We start from the raw sequence: 19,039 nt of genomic DNA, 5'->3' as shown, positions 1-19,039 counted from the left end.
TGCTGTGATTCTTTAGACATCTAATTAGCTGTGATGATAAAGTTTTCCTTTCAAGTCTGGTGATTTCTATAAGGAGGTGGAGTGTGAAAGAAATGGAAATTTATATTTGTTGTAACATTAGGATTGATTAGAGATAAGATTTCACAGATTGGTTGGGTGAGGTGGCTTATGCCTGTAATCCCAGCACTTTGGGAGGCCAAGGCGGGTGGATAACCTGAGGCCAGGCGTTTGAGACCAGTCTGGACAACATGGCGAAACCCTGTCTCTACTAAAAATACAAAAATTAGCTGGGTGTGGTGGCGCAAGCCTGTAATCCCAGCTACTGGGGAGGCTGAGGCAGGAGAATTGCTCAAACCTGGGAGGCGGAAGTTGTAGTGAGCTGAGATCGAGCCGCTGCATTCCAGCCTGGGCAACAGAGTGAGACTCCATCTCAAAAAAAAAAGAAAAAAAAAGATTTCATAGATTAATTATGTCAAATTATGAAGCATTCATTGGGAGGCAGTGTGCCATCTATCAGTCAGATCAGGCTCCGCTGACAAGATACCACAGACAGAACAGCTTAAATAGCCAAGATTTATTTCCTCATAGCTCTGAAGATCGGGAGTCTGAGGTCAGGGTGCCAGCCATGGTGATTTTCCGGTGAGGAAGGGCCCTCTTCCCGGCTCGCAGATGGCCACCTTCTTGCTGCATCCCCACATGGAGGACAGAGGGAGCTCTGGTGTCCACCCCTTCTTACAAGGGTACTCATCTCCTAAAGGGGGCTCCACCCTCATTGCTCCATCTAAACCTAATTGTCTCTCCAAGGCTCCGCCTCCTAAAGCTGTCCCATTGGGGCTTAGGCCTTCAGTAGATGCAGCTGGGGAAGTGGGGAGGCAGTTCAGTCCCTAACAGATGCCCTCTATGGAGTTTGCTCTCTGCAGCCCCTGCAAATAGTCGGCATGAGCTTCTTGTACAGTGCTGGTACTTGGTAAAATACTCTTTTTATATTGTTAACAAAGGTAGAAAAACAGATTTAGGGCTGGACACATTAGAAAATGAAAAAGTCAAGAGGATTGAAAATTATACCAAGACTTAAAAATGTCTGATGAAATGGCTTGTTTTTGTTTGTAAATGGCTTTATAGAACTGAACTGCATTTTTTCTTTTTAATCAGTGGATAGAGGGTTACCTAGGTTCTGACTTCTTTTTTCCCAAGAAGGGGGTTTGGCAGAACAAGTGGTGCCCAGCACCTGTCCTCGGAACACTTGGGACTGGATACTATGCCAGGGGCATGTCTTGCCACGTGGACTCCAGGCAAGAGTGAGGGAACCGTGACCGTGGTTTCCACCACTGCCTGCTGGTATCGTCTCAGTCCTGAGGAACAGTGCGGAAGGCTTCCAAGTGGAAAGCCTGGCTTTTTGTGTTTTGGTTGTTTGAATTTATGTGTTCAACGCAGACCTGCTTTGTCCTGTTGTTACTGTGCCTCTGCCTTTTGTTACGGAGGGGACCGGGGCGTTCTCTCTGCCCTTCCAAGGTTAGAGAGAAAAATTGAGTCAAATGGCAATTTGGGACTTGCAGTCTGGGAATACCTTCTTCTATCTTTTAAAGTAAAACCAAACCTGACCTCGAATTACGGTTATCAAGTGGTTTGTAAATGTGATGCTGGCCTGGTTCCTGGTCATGGCACACGGCTGTTACTCATGAGATGCCCCTTTATTAATAACAGTTAATAGAAGCTCTGGCTGGTTGTTTACATAGTATGTGGCAGAGACAGCGAATCTCTAAGTAAGTCTTACAGAGGAAACCAGGTCAAGTTTTATGGAGGAAAATGTAGGCATGAAGAACCTTCCAGAGCTTGGTCCATGGAGGGTGCCTTGCTACGTGCAATTCAGTCTGAGGAAGCACGAGGCCATCGCTGTGGCCTTCTGTGGCGCAGCTGTAAACACAGAGCCAGAGGCTCATTTGTGGCCTCTGGGAACTGGGAGATGACTCCCTGCAGCTCACAGTCTAACACTCTCAGAGACATCTCGTGGGGGACCACATTCTCAGGTGTGGACTTGCATTAATTATAGTTACTGAAGTTAGACGCCACTGAAAAAATTCCCAGCAACCCGTGGAACTGTTGCATAGACCGGGATCCTGCATTCAGTGTGGGACCCAGAGAAGATAATGTTTATTGAGCATTGTCAGATGTCGCGTGTAAAGACTGGGCTAGCCACTTTTATTTGCATTATTTCTATTTAATCTTCGCAAAAACTCTATAAAGTAAATGTTATAATTCCCATTTTATAAAAGCAGGTGGGAAGAATGTTCTAGATTAAAGGAGATTGAAGCGATATAGCAATAAAATGCTGTGCATGATCCTTAACTGTATCCTGGATTTTAAAAAAGAAGACTTTTTTGGGACAATTGAGGAAATTGAATGTGTACTATAAGATATTATGTATCAGTGGCAAATATATTCAATATGATAATGAAATTGAAATTGTAGCAGAAAATTCTTGTTCTTAGGAAATAAATGCAGAAGCATTTAAGAGGGAAAGATCATTTGATTGCACTTACTTTAATAAGGTAAAGGAAAAAAATACAATGTGAATGTGAATCCAGAGAAATAAAGTAAAAGTGTCAAATTATTAAAATTTAGTGGCTTTAACTAGTCACAATACCAAACACATGGAATCAACCTAAGTGGCCATCAGTAGTGGATTAGATAAAGAAAATGTGGTACGTATATACCCTGGAATACTATGCAGTCATAAAACAGAATGAAATCATGGCCTCTGCAGCAACATGGATGCATCTGGAAGCCATTATCCTAAACAAATTAACACAGGAATAGAAAAGCAAATACTGCATGTTCTCACTTATAAGTGGGAGCTAAGCACTGAGTCCTCATTGTCATAAAGACAGCAACAAGAGACATGGGGGACTACAAGAGAAGGCAGGGAGTGAGGGGAGGGGTGAAAAGCCAGTTGTTGGGTACTATGCTCACTGTCTGGAAGACAGAATCATTCATTTCCCAAACTTCACCATCACACAGTATTCTCATATAACAAACCTGCACTGGTACCCCCTAAATCCAAAAGAAAAGTTGAAATTAGAAAAAAATTAGTGGCTTTAGATAAAGAGATATGGATCTTCATGTCTCTTCTTGTAACTTTTCTGTAGGATCGATATTTTTCAAAATAAAAAACAAGAAAAAGATTTTGTAGAGCACTGTTTTGATATGTTATTTTGATTTCTAAGTGAATTTTAGAAATGGTTTCTAAATGAAACATCAGAAAGCAAGTTATTTCCCTTATCTTCAAATTCTTGGGAGATATCTATCTTCTTTATATAACTAGCCTAGGGTAAGAGAAGTCACCCACAAAATAGTATATTCTTTTCCTGTGATCCTGATAATACTTGAAATCTCTTATTTCTTGGATTTTTATGTTTAAAACTGGAAGTCCTAGAAGACAGTGGCAAACTGTTACAGGTTTTGAATATATGAACTATTCAGTCAAGTAAACTGAACAACTACAATAGAAAAACCAAATACCTATAGGCAAAAATATACAGCAAAACCAGATACCTGAGTATCCCCACAGACCCCAAAATACAAGTAGATGTGGACAAACCACTGATAGTGACATGGTTTCACCATCTGCACAAGAGGAAGCCGGAAACACACACACACAGGAATCCCCAAAAAGCCTTCAGGTGCTCACTGGACAGTGCAGTGGGCCAAGCTGAGAACAGCAGCTGAAACATGAAGGAGTTTGCGTATTCCAATAGCAGACAAGTGCAAATAATTCCTGTAGAACAAAGCCTCACCTGCAGAGAAGCTGCTAGGAACAGAGGTGAGATAGCAGAACCAAGGAAAGAAAAGGTCTGGCTGAAACTCGGGGAGGATTACAGTTAAGTGGTCTAGAAAGTCATTTCTTATATTTTTGAGTACCACCCAAAAACACAGAATACAGTATGTACATTTACCAGAGCTGGAAGAGCTATCCTGAACTGTCTCCTAAAAGTTCATGAAAACTAGTTTCGTGTAAAGTTGGTCAACAGAATAGGATCACAGCCAAACTCTATGTAAAGTGATTCTAATAAAAATGTAAGCAGCAAGACAACATACCTGCAAACCATGAAAGTCTTCCAGAAGAACATGCTCGCAAGCTGAGGAAAATCACAAAAATCCAGAATGAGCTAAAAGACGCGAAGTACAAAAGAATAACCTAAATCTGAATGAGAAAAACTCAGAAATGAGACGGATATAACTCAGGAAAGAATTTGAAATATAAGGAATTTTTTTTTTTAGCAATGTAGCTTCTAGTGAGTTAAGTGTACCTGTCAGATACATAAGGGAAACAGAAGATGAAGAGAAGAGAAAAAAGAATTGAAAGAAAAATGATTAAAAAGAAAATGACACACTTAGAAGGTAGGCAAAGAAGATCTAACATGCATGCATGTATGCATGCATACATTGATACATACATTAATTCATTGATACATACATTAATTCATTGATACATTCATATATACATAGATTCCTTCATACATACATACATACATACATCTGCCATGAGACTCCAGAGAAGGAAACCAAAACAATGAAAAACTGTAATTCACAAACAACTTTCTGTAATTAAGGAAAAAACCAAACCCTCAAAACTATTTCTTGAATGTGTACACTGTGTACATGAGAATCTTGACTTAGAATGACTACGACATATTCTAGTTATATTACTGGACTTAAAGATTAAGTCTTTTGGGCCTTCAGACCCAAATAGCAAGTGATTTATGAAATAATATCAGATTATCATCAGACTTTTTGACTGCAGCAGTATTCCAGAAGCCAGTAGAATAGCATATATCTAGACTATATCTAGATACTCATGTGATGAGAATTTGAACCAGAGATTTTTAGGCCCAGCCAAACTAACTTTTAGGTATACAGGGCTTAAACAAATTGTTGTAAACATGCAAGACTGCAAGGATTACATTCTCATGATTTCTTGAGGATACTACTAGGGAAGCCCAGCCAAAATAACTAGAGACGTTGTCGTAAGGACTTGCGGTGAGCATACAACATGTAGCTGCTTGTATAGCTGAGACCAAATGAGCATTCAAAGGGAGAAGACAGTAGGTCCCGGTAACCTGCTTTAATAGAATCCATCACAATAATTTAAAAGATAGGGGGAGCATGGGAAATCATATGCAAAAGTAATTTTTTTTTTTTTTTTTGAGACAAAGTCTGGCTCTGTCACCCAGGCTGGAGTGCAGTAGTGTGATCTCAGCCTACTGTGACCTCTGCCTTCCAGGCTCAAGCCATCCTCCCATCTCAGTCTCCCAAGTAGCTGGGATTACAGGCTCGCACCACCACGCCTGGCTCAGTTTTGTGTTTTTTGTAGAGATGGGGTTTCACTATGTTGCTCAGGCTGGTCTTGAACTCAGGAGCTCAATTGATCTGCCCATTTCAGCCTCCCAAAGTGCTGGGATTGCAGGCATGCGCCACTATGTGCAGCCCAAAAGTATTGACAGAGTTTTGCTCTTGTCGCCCAGGCTGGAGTGCAACAGTGCTATCCTGGCTCACTGCAACCTCCTCCTCCTGGGTTCAAGTGATTCTTCTGCCTCAGCTTCCCGAGTAGCTGGGACTACATGTGTGTGCCACCATGCCTGGCTGATTTTTTTGTATTTTTAGTAGAGATGGGGTTTCACCAGGTTGGGCAGGCTGGTCTTGAACTCCTGACCTCAGGTGATCTGCCCGCCTTGGCCTCCCAAAGTGCTGAGTTTACAAGCATGAGCCATCAGGCCCAGCCCCGAAAATAATGTTTAAACTGTTCTCTGTAATTTTTTTGGTGGAGATAGTGTTAGTACTCATGTTCTGAAACTGTATCAGTGTGGAGTAAAGTAAATGATTAATTCTGTGATAATCTCATTCTGTCATCTGAATCTAGTTTTGAACTAAGATTCTCATATGGAAGACAGGAAGTAACTGATGTCAGATATGAGGTTAAGTAAAAACCTTGTAGTCTAGAATTTTAATAAAAATATCAGCAAGAAATCATGATCTATTTGAAAATTTTCAATCTCCTAGCCTGTACACTGTCCAAGTCTAGAAATTGACCAGTCCAGCAGCATTGAGCATTCCTAATGCCCACCTCCTGGTCTTGAAACACACTTTTTCACTCAGAGAAACCAGTGCTTCTTGAAGAAAGAACCAGTTCTAGATGTGGAGCAGGAAACAGAGCAGGAAGGTGGTCTTGGAGCATCTCGTCAAACTTGCAGCAAAGGAGCTATTAGAGAGCATGGAGGTTGTGTTGAAAGGCTCCACCCGAAGAGGTGACCACTGGCAATTTGAGCGTCAATAAGAATGCGAACTGTGTTTCAATCCATGAGTTCTCAGTGCTACTAGGGAGAATTGTGCACCCTTGCAATAAGATGGGGAAGTGATTTATCATTTTGAAAATGGTAAGCAATGAGTGTTTATTCTGCCTTTTTAATTTAGACTGTGCAGTTGGATGATCTAATAACAGCTGAAGAGGGGAGTCTCTCTTTACAGAATATTTGAGCTAAGAATTGAGGAAAGGATGATAGAATTAGAATATCATCATTTTGCTATCCCTAATAGATTAATGGGTCGAGACAGTAAGCATCCACATAACAAAATAAGAGACAACCACACATTATGTTCCTCCTGCTGGGAGAACACAGCACCTTCTGTGAATTAGCAGTGTCCCAGAATCACACCTGAGACTGATCAGCACTCTAGCTCTAACTGCTAATTCACAGGATTTCAGAGGGCAGAAAAACTTGTTAAACTATGCCATGGGGACAGAGTTGGCAGTCCAGACTCCAGGAAACCCTGCAGTCCATGAATTGGTTCCCTCAATAAGTAAATTATCAGGGGGAAGAAGAGATGAAGGTCTGGAGATGGGTTATGGTGATGATTGCACAACAGTGGGAATGTACTTAATGCTGCTGACCTGTACATTTAAAAATGGCGCAAGTGGCAAACTTTAACTTACTTGTGTTTTACACACACACACACACACACACGACACAAAACAAAGAGATGAAAAGGCTCTCTGTAGTTTAGGAGAGAATTAAATGACATATTTCAAAACAAACAGGAACAGCTAAACCGTAGTTTCATTGCTGCGTGCTTAGGTGGTAAAATGGCAAAGAGAAGCCAGGAAGCGACGAGCGGAAAGTCAGGGTGGCGGGCCCTGTGGGCCGAGGGAGGAAGTCGGCATTGGGATGGCCAGATGGAGGGCTTCTGCGGGGCTGGCAAAATTCTGCTTCTGGACCTGTGTGCTGTTTTCCAGGGTGTTGGCTTCATAATAATTCATTAAGCGATACCTTTATTTTTGGCGGTTTTATCAGTGTTGTATTCCACAGTAAAGTATTTTGTAAAAGAATAAAGGAATTGGAAATACCTTAGTAATAATACTTTTGCATATTAGACAGCTTTCTCATCTGATGAGATGGAAAAATTATTTTATCCAAGAAGGTTTTCATGAAGGAATTATCCGGAAGATCGAGCCAGGCTGCTGCGTGTGCTCTCTTTGTCTGAGGAACGTGTCTGAGCATAGGGAGCTGTCAGGAAGATTGATAAATTACTGTTTTGATTTTATTGGGATTGATGCCTCAGATGAAAACTGCCTTCGGGGTTGCCGTTTCTTGACAGTGGGATGAAAGCATCACCTGCTTTGGTTTCCTTTTCAATTAATTAATTATTTAATTTGGTTTTCTTTCTCTGTGTACTTTTTGGCTTTTGGTTTTGTAAGAGAAATGTCAGCTTTCCCTGCTGACAGTTTCTGTTAGACATGATAATTAAATGTGGCATTTCAATTTCAGTATGGGAAATGGTGATCCCTAGTATCACAGAATGAGACGAGACGGTAGATGTCAGCTAATCAATTTGGTTTACAGGACAGGAACCCGAGTCCCAGGAAGGTGGAATGATTTGTCCAAGGCTTCACACAGCAGCACCAGAGTCCCTGCCTGCTGCGGAGCTTTCCTGCTGTTATCCACTCCCTCCTTCCCTCTGGGCAGAGGTCCCCAACCTTTTTGGCACTGAGGACCAGTTTTGTGGAAGACAGTTTTTCTGCAGACCAGGGTGGCAAGGGGATGGTTTCGGGATGAAACTTTTTCACCTTGGATTATCGGGCATTAGATTCTCCTAAGGAGATCGCAGCCTAGATCCCTCATGTGCACAGTTCACAGTAGAGTTTGTGCTCCTATGAGAACCTAACGCCGCCGCTGATCTGACAGATGGCAGAGCTCAGGCCGGAATGCTCACTCACCTGCTGTGCGGCTAAGCTCCTCACAGGCCACCGACCAGCACCAGAGGCTGTGGGCCCCTGCCTTAGGGAACAAACAGAACACTATTTCTAGGTCCATCTTTGTGGTGGCTGTAAACTTCTGGTTTGCTGGGAAGTGAATTTCACAATTCTTTTGGACAAATGGAGACTTGATTTTAAAAAAATGGGGATATGATAGCAGTTGATGTAAGGAATCTTCCTGTCCTTGTCAGAGAGGAGGGTAAGAGAGAGTGGGCGGCACACTGGGTCCTTAAGTCATCTGGTGCTTGGGAAGGAACAGGTTGACTGTGGTGAGCAGTGTTCAGTTTGTCTCATGAGTTTGAACACTATGGGGAAAGTATGCTGATCTGTATCATAGGGCTCTCCCACTGAACATTCATTCATTAAGACATGGTGACGAGTGTGTGCCTAGTTTTGGCTATTGTCAACATGCTACTCTTTCCCCCACTCTTGTGTCCCTTCCTCTCAGCAGATGGTCTCTTTTCAAAGATCCATGGAGACCATCAGGCAGAAAACTCTGCTTCCTCCTTTTCCTCTGGGATACACTTGCTTTTCCATCTGTCTCGTCCTGGAGAAGGATGGGTTCCTCTTCTCATCAGAGGCAGATTCTCTGACTTGTCTTCCGGGTCAGGTATCCTTTCTCTTTGGACTTTTGAACTTGCCCTTGTTTTTCTAGGTCATGGTCCATGGACCACCTGCATCAAAGTGTCCTTGCTAAAACAGATTCCTCGGCCCACCCGGCTCTTTGACATCCCTTTCTGTGGGTGCTGGGCTGTGATATGTGTTTCTGACCCATCCTCCGGGGGATTCTGCACACCAGGCTTTGAGCAGTTTTGTACCGGTCCCTCAGCCGACGTGCCCAAATCCTCTTCTAAGCCGTGGGTTTCTCTCTGGCTGCTCTTTCCTCTTCACTTTCTCAACCTTCTTGTGCTTTTCTACATGTTGAAATCAGGCCTTTAAGCCCCACCCCCTCTGTGGTTGCCACTCACTCATCCTCATGAGACTCCAGTGGCCTGGGCAGTCCTCCTGCAGGTGGGAGCTTCTCTCCCCGGGCCCTTGCCACGCCACACTGACCATCTGTTCCCAACTCTCCTTCACTGCTGCATCCCAGCTAGGGATGTTCCTGACAGTTTTGTCCTTAATTCTTATCTTACACCGTTATTTTTCCTAAATAATTTCACAGGCTCTAACACGATGGTAATGACTCTGAAATGTCTATTTCTGTCCTGAATTCCACTTTAATGTTTTTAGCTGGCTTCCTGACATTCTCCCAAAAGCACCTCCAATTCAGCTTATCCAAACTCTGATGGATGTCATTCTCTCCAGAATGGCTCACCTTCCTATGTTTCATTTGGTGGCGAAAGCCATCATAATCTGCCCGGAAGTGCCAATGAGGGGCCTGGGGCCGCTCTGGATGGTTTCTCACCTTTGGAGTTTCATCCCCAAGGCTCGTCTGTTCTTTCTCTAAGTATCCCTCCATCCTCTGTCTCTCTTTGCCTTGGTACCCATGCGAAACGCCTTTTATCTGAGCCATCACAGGAGCCTAGTAACTCTTCTCCCTGTCACTAGCCTGGCACTGTTGAATCCATCTTCTATGGAATCAGTCTTCCAGTATGTATTAGACTTTTCTCAAAAACAAATGTGCTCCTCACTTTGGTGTCTAAGGCTTTATGTAATCTGGTCCCAATCTCTCTCCCTCTCTCTCTATGCTGCCTCCCTCGCCCTTCATCTGCGCTCTTCCCTCGAATGTCCTTCCCTCCCTCCTGCAAGCCCTCGTGTGTCGTCTCCCTCCATGTCCTCTCTTGACAGAGCTCGCTCTTCCCTGTGTCTCCCCCGCAGCTGCCCTGTGCTCTCTCCTTTCCCAGTACACAGTGGGGCCTGGTCAGAGCAGGTTCTTGTCTTACATTTATCAAGTGAGGGACAGAAGGTGCACTGTGAAGGCCACCAAGTGTTCCACACCCTGAGTTCAGAGGCGGGAGAGCTGTCTGGCTGTGACGATCTGGTGTTGCTTTCTGAACTCTGAACGAAGGGTCTTTTAAAATTTTTTTGATTTTTATTTTTGAGACACAGTCTTACTCTATCGCCCAGGCTGGAGTGCAGTGGTGCTGTCTCGGCTTACTGCAACCTCCGTCTCCCAGGTTCAAGCCATTCTCCTTCTGAGTAGCTGGTATTACAGGAACACACCATCACACCCAGCTAATTTTTGTATTTTTAGTAGAGACAGGGTTTCATCGTGTTGGCCTGGCTGGTCTCAAACTCCTGACCTCAGGTGATCCACTTGCCTTGGCCTCTCAAAGTGCTGGGATTACAGGCGTGAGCCACCCACCGTGCCTAGTCTGAATGAAGGGTCTTTGAACAGGTCCTGACTGAAGATGAGCTGGATACCACCAGCAGGGATGCAGGTCACAGGGTGGCCCTGAATAAAGGCTGGTCTGGATAGCTTAGAGGATGCAGGAGCAGGAGGGGATCCCTGTGGGAATGGCAGGCCCAGGTGGGCTGAAGTTCCAGAAGTAATTTAGCCTTTGTTGAAAGATACTGGAGAGCCACTGACAGCTTTTTAAAAGAAGGCTGGTATGATGGGAAACTGTTTTAAGAAGGTGAGTGGGGCTGGGTGTGGTGGCTCACACCTGTAATCCCAGTGATTTGGGAGGCAGAGGTGGGAGGATCACTTGAGCCCAGGAGTTCGAGACTAGTCAGCACAACAAAGCAAGACCCAAGACCCCATCTCTACAAAAAATAAGCAAAATGAGCTGAGGTGGGAGGATTGCTTCAGCCCAGGAATTCCAAGCTATAGTGAGCTGTGTTTGTGCCACTGCACTCCAGCCTGGGCGACAAGAGTGAGACCCTGACTCAAAAAATAAAAGAAGCTGAGTGGGCTGGATTTGGAAGTGTCATCTGAGATTCACCCGGGCATGGCAGGTGGTAAGTGTAATCACCCAAGGGTGAGGCAGGAAGGTCGTAACCCGGAGTGTGCCAGGTGGACATGCAGTGCGGGGGAGACCCCATAGCTTGGGGAGGCAGAATTCTTCCCAGGATGTCCTCTCCCTGGGGCCCCTGTGCGCCGTCACCTTTGGATGATGCTGGGTTTGCAGCACACAATTTAGTAGCAGGTCAGGTAGTTTCGTGAGCTCCCATTAGAATCTCTTCTGTCCCCTAGAAAAGTGCAGTTCTTTTTGCCTGAAATGCCTTATGTTTATCAGGCGAAAGACAAACTGCCTGTGGAAAGTTGGAATCAGTTCAGTTCTTTGTCCAGAATTGGAGACTAGTGTGAAAAAAACATTTCTATTTGGCATTTCATTATATTTTGCTTCTTCACAATTTAATGATAACGGACGCTTCCACTTATCATTGTGGTCAGGAATTAATTTTATTCGAGAGCCATCGCTCTTGAACGCATTATATTCACTTTCATAACCTGCCCCTTCCCCCGTATTGTACTCTGAAATTGGGACAGTTATTCAGTGTCTTTGTCCTCGTCTGCTACTGCTCTTGAAAATAAATACCAATTTTTGGAATTCGTAGTCTTATTTTTTAAAGAACAGTGACTCATCCTGAATTACTCAGAATTCAAAGACAAAGGTGATTGGAATCTTAATGCCATAATATTTCTTTTTTTCTTTGCAATTTCTGCATGCCTGAGTTTTTCCCACAATCCTGTGTTACTAAGAAGAAGGCCAGGGATTTCATGGAAACTTGGGTTTTTTCCTGAGAGCCCAGGGGCCGGGGAGAGTAGAGGGCCTGGCTGAGTGCCCGGTAGTTTGGGGTGGGTGTTGAGGCGCCTCCCAGGCATCCCCTGCACGGGGATGAGGTAAGGAGGTGGTTGCGGCCTCCAGCCAGTGAGTTCTGAGCAAGGGAGGCGCACCTGCACTTTGGCCTTTCCCCTCCCCCACCCTCCTCTCCTGGGCAGGGCTGGAGTCTTGTTTTTAGTTCCCAGCTCCTGGTGGCTGCATCCTCCCCCTGTACTCTCGCTGTTCTTTCTGCCTCAGGAGCAGCTCTGTCCCATTCAGTTGGAGATTCTTCCTTTTCCTCTTTACTAGAAAACACTGGAACTCCCGAGGCCTCCATCCGAGTCCCTCTTACACTTCGTTCCTAGGCTCTGTCCTCTGCTCACGTGGCTCAGCGCCCCTCCGCCCCCAGCTGCCCCCTGCCTGTGGGCTCCTGATTTGGGGGCTGAGGGAGGTGCGTCTGGGTGGAGGTTGGCTCGGGGCTTCCCTCCATGCCCTCACCCTGCTGCCATCTCTGTTGTTCTTCCCTCTGCTTTGACTCTGTGAAACAGAAAGGGAGGCTGGCTTGGCACCCCCGAGCCAGCTCCAAGGAGCAGCTTTCTCCAGGCTGCTCCCTCTTCCCAGTAAGGTTGCAGCTGAAGCTTTGTGTTGCCTTGGCTGGTGTTTGCCTGAGCCCTGGCGACAGCCCGGGGGGTCCTTCCCCCGCAGGGGCTGCTCTCCGCATTGCGGGCTGGCTGTTTTCCCCATGGCCCCAGCTCTCTGACCAGGCAGGGAAAGTTAATTTTCATTTCTCCAACTTTCTTCCCACGTCACAAGAGGGGAGCGTTGTTGTTTCCAGCTCTCTACGTCTTCGAGCTGCAGTCAGTTCCCATCTTACATTTTAATTCAGATCTGCAATTATTTTCGGATTATGTTGGCCATTTGTCATATTATGCGCTGCTTGTGTTTTGTGTTCGGTGGGTTATCTGCCTTTGTTCTGAAGGAAAAAGGTTAATGATGCGTCGGACAGCCTGCCCATCATTATATTTAGCCCGTGCCACCTCCCTGCCGTCTGACTCACAGGCAGTAATTTCACAGTGTGGCGGCACAGCCGAGGAAAAGGTCAGCCCGCTCCTGCTTCCCTGGAGCTCTCAGGAGCACATCCCTGGTGCTGGGGCTCCTTTCGAGACGGAAAGTTTTCCAACACCTCTAAGCTGACTATGCCCCAGACATCTGTCTAATAATCTGTAAGTGCACTTCTCCTTAGCCACTGTTAGCACTGTAGGTGGGGATGCTGACTCACTTCTTTGATTTAAATTTGGGTTGGAAAATAACTTCCTAAACCAGCAGACTAGAATGAAAATCCAGGTGTTTGTCATTCATCAGCAACAGGTGAGTCCCATTGCAGGCAGCTGGAGCCCACATCCCCTGCACCACTGAGCTGGCTCTTCTCATTACTGCCCTTTCCACCCAGGCTGGCGGTGACTCACCGTGACAAGTCAGCTAGGTGTTCAGGACAGGGATTTCAGAGTCTTTTTGTCCCAAGAGGAAAGGGATGATTTCTACAGATCACCGCGGGTTGGTTTACTGTTAGCTCATCGTGTTGATCACACCAAGTCTTGGCAATGTGGTTTTCTAAGTATTTTCATGCCTTCTCCCCATGTCCACGTCACTGCTCTGATTCAGGGCCTTGTCATTTCTCATCTTTGCCATTTTAGTAGTCTTCGGATTGGGCTCCCAGCTGCTAATTTTGTCCCCTTTTCCACTGTCTTCCACATTGTCACCACAGTCATGTTCTGATGGCAGAATGTGACTGTACCCCTCTTCTGTTGGATGACTTCTGGTGGCATCTCGTCACCCTCAGGGCAGTCTCTCCCGTGGCCTGCACTGTCTGCCCTTGCTGCTGCTTAGCCCCGCTGTCCGCCCTCCTCCCTCCCATGGGTTGTATTCCAGGAAAACTGAATTACTTGCATTTCTCTGATTTGCTGTGCCCTCGTATTTACTGCAAGAATAGACCAGTGGCTCTCCAAGTTTTCTGCACTCTGGAATCACCAGGGGATCTTAAAAAATAAAAATAAACCTGCCTGGCTCCTAGTCCTAAATATGGAGATTTAACTGGACTTACAGTTTTTCAAGGCACCCCAGATGATTCTAATGTGCAGCGAAGTTTGGGAACCATTGGTATAGACTATCTTCCTTCTGCTTGTTTTCTTTTTTTATGAATATGTATATATTTTTAATTGTACTTTAGGTTCTGGGATACATGTGCAGATCATGCAGGATTGTTGCATAGGTACATACATGGCAATGTAGTTTGCTGCCTCCATCCCCCTGTCACCTATATCTGGCATTTCTCCCCATGTTATCCCTTCCCAACCCCCCCACCCCGACTGTCCTTCCCCAGCCACCCCCAACAGACCTCAGTGTGTGATGCTCCCCTCCCTGTGTCCATGTGTTCTAATTGTTAAACACCTACCTATGAGTGAGAACATGTGGTGTTTGATTTTCTGTTCTTATGTCAGTTTGCTGAGAATGATGGTTTCCAGATTCATCCATGTTCCTACAAAGGACACGAACTCATCCTTTTTTATGGCTGCATAGTATTCCACGGTGTATATGTGCCACATTTTCCTTGTCCAGTTTATCATTGATGGGCATTTGGGTTGGTTCCAGGTAATTGCTATTGTAAACAGTGCTGCAGTGAACATATGTATGCATGTGTCTTTATAATGGAACAGTTTATAATCCTTTGGATATATACCCAGTAATGGGATTGCTGGGTCAAATGGAATTTCTATTTCTAGGTCCTTGAGGAACTGCCACAGTCTTCCACAATGGTTGAACTAACTTACACTCCCACTAACAGTGTAAAGTGTTCCTATATCTTCACATCCTCTCCAGCATCTGTTATCTACAGATTTTTTAATGATCGTTATTCTAACTGGCATGAGATGGTATCTCAATGTGGTTTTGATTTGCATTTCTTTAATGACCAGTGATGATGAGCATTTTTTCATATGTTTGTTGGCCTCATATATCTTTTATTTTGAAAAGTGCCTGTTCATATCCTTCGCCCACTTTTGAATGGCTTTGTTTAATTTTTTTCTTGTAAATCTGCTTTAGTTCTTTGTAGATTCTGGATATTAGCCCTTTGTCAGATGGGTAGATTGCAAAAATTTTTTCCCATTCTGTTGGTTGCTGGTTCACTCTAATGATTGTTTCTTTTGCTGTACAGAAGCTTTTGGAGTTTAATTAGATCCCATTTATCTATATTGGCTTTTGTTGTCAGTGCTTTTAGTGTTTTAGTCATGAAGTCCTTGCCTATGCCTATGTCCTGAATGGTTTTCTTCTAGGGTTTTTATGGTATTAGGTCTTACGTTTAAGTCTTTAATCCATCTGGAATTAATTTTAGTGTAAGGTGTCAGGAAGGGGTCCAGTTTCTGTTTTCTGCACATGGCTAGCCAGTTTTCCCAACACCATTGATTAAACAGGGAATCCTTTCCCCATTGCTTGTTTTTGTGAGGTTTGTCAAAGATCAGATGGTTGTAGATGTGTGGCTTTGCCTCCAAGGCCTCTGTTCTGTTCCATTGGTCTATATCTCTGTTTTGGTACCAGTACCATGCTGTTTTGATTACTATAGCCTTGTAGTATAGTTTGAAGTAAGGTAGTGTGATACCTCCTGCTTTGCTTAGGATTGTCTTGGCTATGCAGGCTCTCTTTTGGTTCCATATGAAGTTTAAGGTGGTTTTTTCCAGTTCTGTGAAGAGGGTCATAGGTAGCTTGATGGGGATAGCGTTGAATCTATAAATTACTTTGGGCAGTATGGCCATTTTCATGATATTGATTCTTCCTAACCATGAGCATGGAATGTTTTTCCATCTGTTTCTGTCTTCCCTTATTTCCTTGAGCAGTGGTTTGTAGCTCTCCTTGAAGAGGTCCTTTACATCCTTTGTTAGTTGTATTCCTAGGTATTTTATTCTCTTTGTAGCAATTGTGAATGGGAGTTCGCTTTTGATTTGGCTCTGTTTGTCTGTTATTGGTGTATAGGAATGCTTGTGATTTCTGCACATTGATTTTGTATCCTGAGACTTTGCTGAAGTTGCTTATCAGTTTCAGGAGATTTTGGGCTGAGATGATGAGGTCTTCTAAATATACAATCATGTCATCTGCAAATAGAGACAGTTTGACTTCCTCCTTTCCTAATTGAACACCCTTTATTTCTTTTTCCTGCCTGATTGCTCTGGCTAGAACTTCCAATACTATATTGAATAGGAGTGGTGAGAGACAGCATCCTTGTCTAGTGCCAGAGTTCAAAGGGAATGCTTCCAGTTTTTGCCCATTCAGTATAATATTGGCTGTGTGTTTTTCATAAATAGCTTTTATTATTTTGAGATACATTCTGTCGATACCTAGTTTATTGAGAGTTTTTAGCATAAAGAGCTGCTGAAATTTATCGAAGGCCTTCTCTGCATCAATTGAGATAATCATGTGCTTTTTGTCTTTGGTTCTGTTTATGTGGTGAATTACGTTTATAGACTTTCGTATGTTGAACCAGCCTTGCATTCCCAGGATGAAGCCTACTTGATTATGATGGATAAGCTTTTTGATGTGTTGTTGCAATCAGTTTGCCAGTATTTTAATCAAGATTTTTGCATCTATGTTCATCACGGATATTGGCCTGAAGTTTTCTTTTCTTGTTGATTCTCTGCTGGGTTTTGGTATCAGGATGATGTTGGTCTCATAAGGTGATTTGGGAAGGATTCTCTCTTTTTGTATTCTTTGGAATAGTTTCAGAAGGAATGGTACCAGCTCCTCTTTGTACATCTGGCAGAATTCAGTTGTGAACCCATGTGGACCTGGGTTTTTTTTGGTTGTTAGGCTATTAATTGCTGCCTCAGCTTCAGCCCTTGTTATTGGTCTATTCAGGGTTTCGACTTCTTCCTGGTTTAGGCTTGGGAGGGTGCAAGTGTCCAGGAATTTATCCATTTCTTCCAGGTTTACTGGTTTATATGCATAGAGTTGTTCATAGTAATCTCTGATGGTAGTTTATATTTCTGGGGAATCGGTGGTGATATCCCCTTTATTGTTTTTTTGTTACATCTATTTGATTCTTCTCTCTTTTGTTTTTTATTAATCTGGCTAGTGGTCTGTGTATTTTTTTGATCTTTTCAAAAAACCAGGTCCTGGATTTACTGATTTTTTTGAAGGGTTTTTTGTGTCTCTCTCTCCTTCAGTTCTGCTCTGATCTTATTTATTTTTTGTCTTCTGCTAGGTTTTGAGTTTTCTTGATCTTGCTCCTCTAGCTCTTTCAATTTTGATGATAGGGTGTCAATTTTAGATCTTTCCTTGCTTCTCATGTGTGCACTTACTGCTATAAATTTCCCTCTAGACACTGCTCTACATGTTTCCCAGAGATTCTGGTACGTTTTGTCTTCATTCTAGTTGGTTTTGAAGAACATCTTTGTTTCTGTCTTCATTTCATTAATTAACCAGTTGACATTCAGGAGCCAGTTGTTCAGTTTCCATGAAGTTGTGTGGTTCTGAGTTAGTTTCTTAATCCTGAGTTCTAATTTGATTGCACTGTGGTCTGAGAGACTGTTTGTTATGATTTCCGTTCTTTTGCATTTGCAGAGGAATGATTTACTTCCAATTAAGTGGTCAATTTTAGAGTAGGTTCAATGTGGTGCTGAGAATAATGTATATTGTGTGAATTTGGGGTGGAGAGTTCTGTAGATTTCTATCAGGTCCGCTTGATCCAGATCAGAGTTCACGTCCTGGATATCCTTGTTAATTTTCTGTCTTCTTGATCTTTCTAATATTGACAGTGGAGTGTTAAAGTCTCCCACTATTATTGCGTGGGAGTCTAAGTCTCTTTATCATTAAGAACTTGCTTTATGTATCTGGGTGCTCCTGAATTGGGTGCCTATATATTTAGGATTATTAGCTCTTCCTGTTGCATTGATCCTTTTACCACTATGTAATGTCCTTCTTTGTCTGTTTTGATCTTTGTTGGTTTAAAGTCCATTTTATCAGAGACTAGGATTGATCTCCTGCTTTTTTTTTTGCTCTCCATTTGCTTGGTAAATCTTCCTCCCTCTCTTTATTTTGAGCCTGTGTGTGTCCTTGCACGTGAGATGGGTTTCCTGAACACAGCACATTGATGGGTCTTGACTTTTTATCCAATTTGCCAGTCTGTGTCTTTTGATTGTGGCATTTAGCCCATTTACATTTAAGGTTAATATTGTTGTGTGTGAATTTGATCCTGCCATTTTGATGCTAGCTGGTTGTTTTGTCCATTAGTTGATGCAGTTTCTTCATTGTGTCAATTATCTTTACCATTTGGTATGTTTTTGGAGTGGCTGGTACTGGTTGTTCCTTTCTATGTTTAGTGCTTCTTTCAGGAGCTCTTGTAAGGCAGGCCTGGTAGTGACAAAATCTCTCAGCAATTGTTTTTCCGTAAAGGATTTTATTTCTCCTTTGCTTCCGAAGCTTAGTTTGGCTGGATATGAAATTGTAGGTTGAAAGTTCTTTTCTTTAAGGATGTTGAATATTGGTCCCTACTCTCTTCTGGCTTGTAGGGTTTCTACTGAGAGATCCACTATGAGTCTGATGGGCTTCCTTTTGTGGGTAACCTGACCTTTCTCTCTGGCTGCCTTTAGCATTTTTTCCTTGATTTCAACCCTGGTGAATCTGACGATTATGTGCCTTGGGGTTGCTCTTTTTGAGGAATATCTTTGTGGTATGGTATTCTCTGTATTTCCTGAATTTGAATGTTGGCCTCCCTTGCTAGGTTGGCGAAGTTTAACTGGATAATATCCTGAACAGTGTTTTCCAGCTTGGATTCATTCTCTCCATCACATTCAGGTACACCTATCAAATGTAGATTAGGTTTTTCACATAATCCCATATTTATTGTAGGCTTTGTTCATTTCTTTTCACTCTTTTTTTCTCTAATCTTGCCTTCTTGTTTTATTTCATTGAGTTGATCTTCAATCTCTAATATCCTTTCTTCTGCTGGTTGATTCAGCTATTGTAACTTGTGTATGCT

General features: G+C 43.4%; 1 protein-coding gene across 1 annotated transcript in view; it reads left to right on the top strand.

Moving 5' to 3' along the window:
* The window catches only part of TRAPPC9 (trafficking protein particle complex subunit 9), a 730,305-nt gene that overhangs the window by 203,845 nt on the left and 507,421 nt on the right, over positions 1-19,039 (top strand). The gene's annotated exons all lie outside the window — the stretch shown is intronic.

Source organism: Aotus nancymaae, unplaced genomic scaffold (assembly GCF_030222135.1).
Source record: "Aotus nancymaae isolate 86718 unplaced genomic scaffold, 86718_ANA_hifiasm-v0.15.2.pri h1tg000036l, whole genome shotgun sequence".
NCBI lineage: Eukaryota > Metazoa > Chordata > Mammalia > Primates > Aotidae > Aotus > Aotus nancymaae.
Note: the sequence above shows the minus strand (reverse complement) of the source record. Positions and strands in the feature narration are given on the sequence as shown.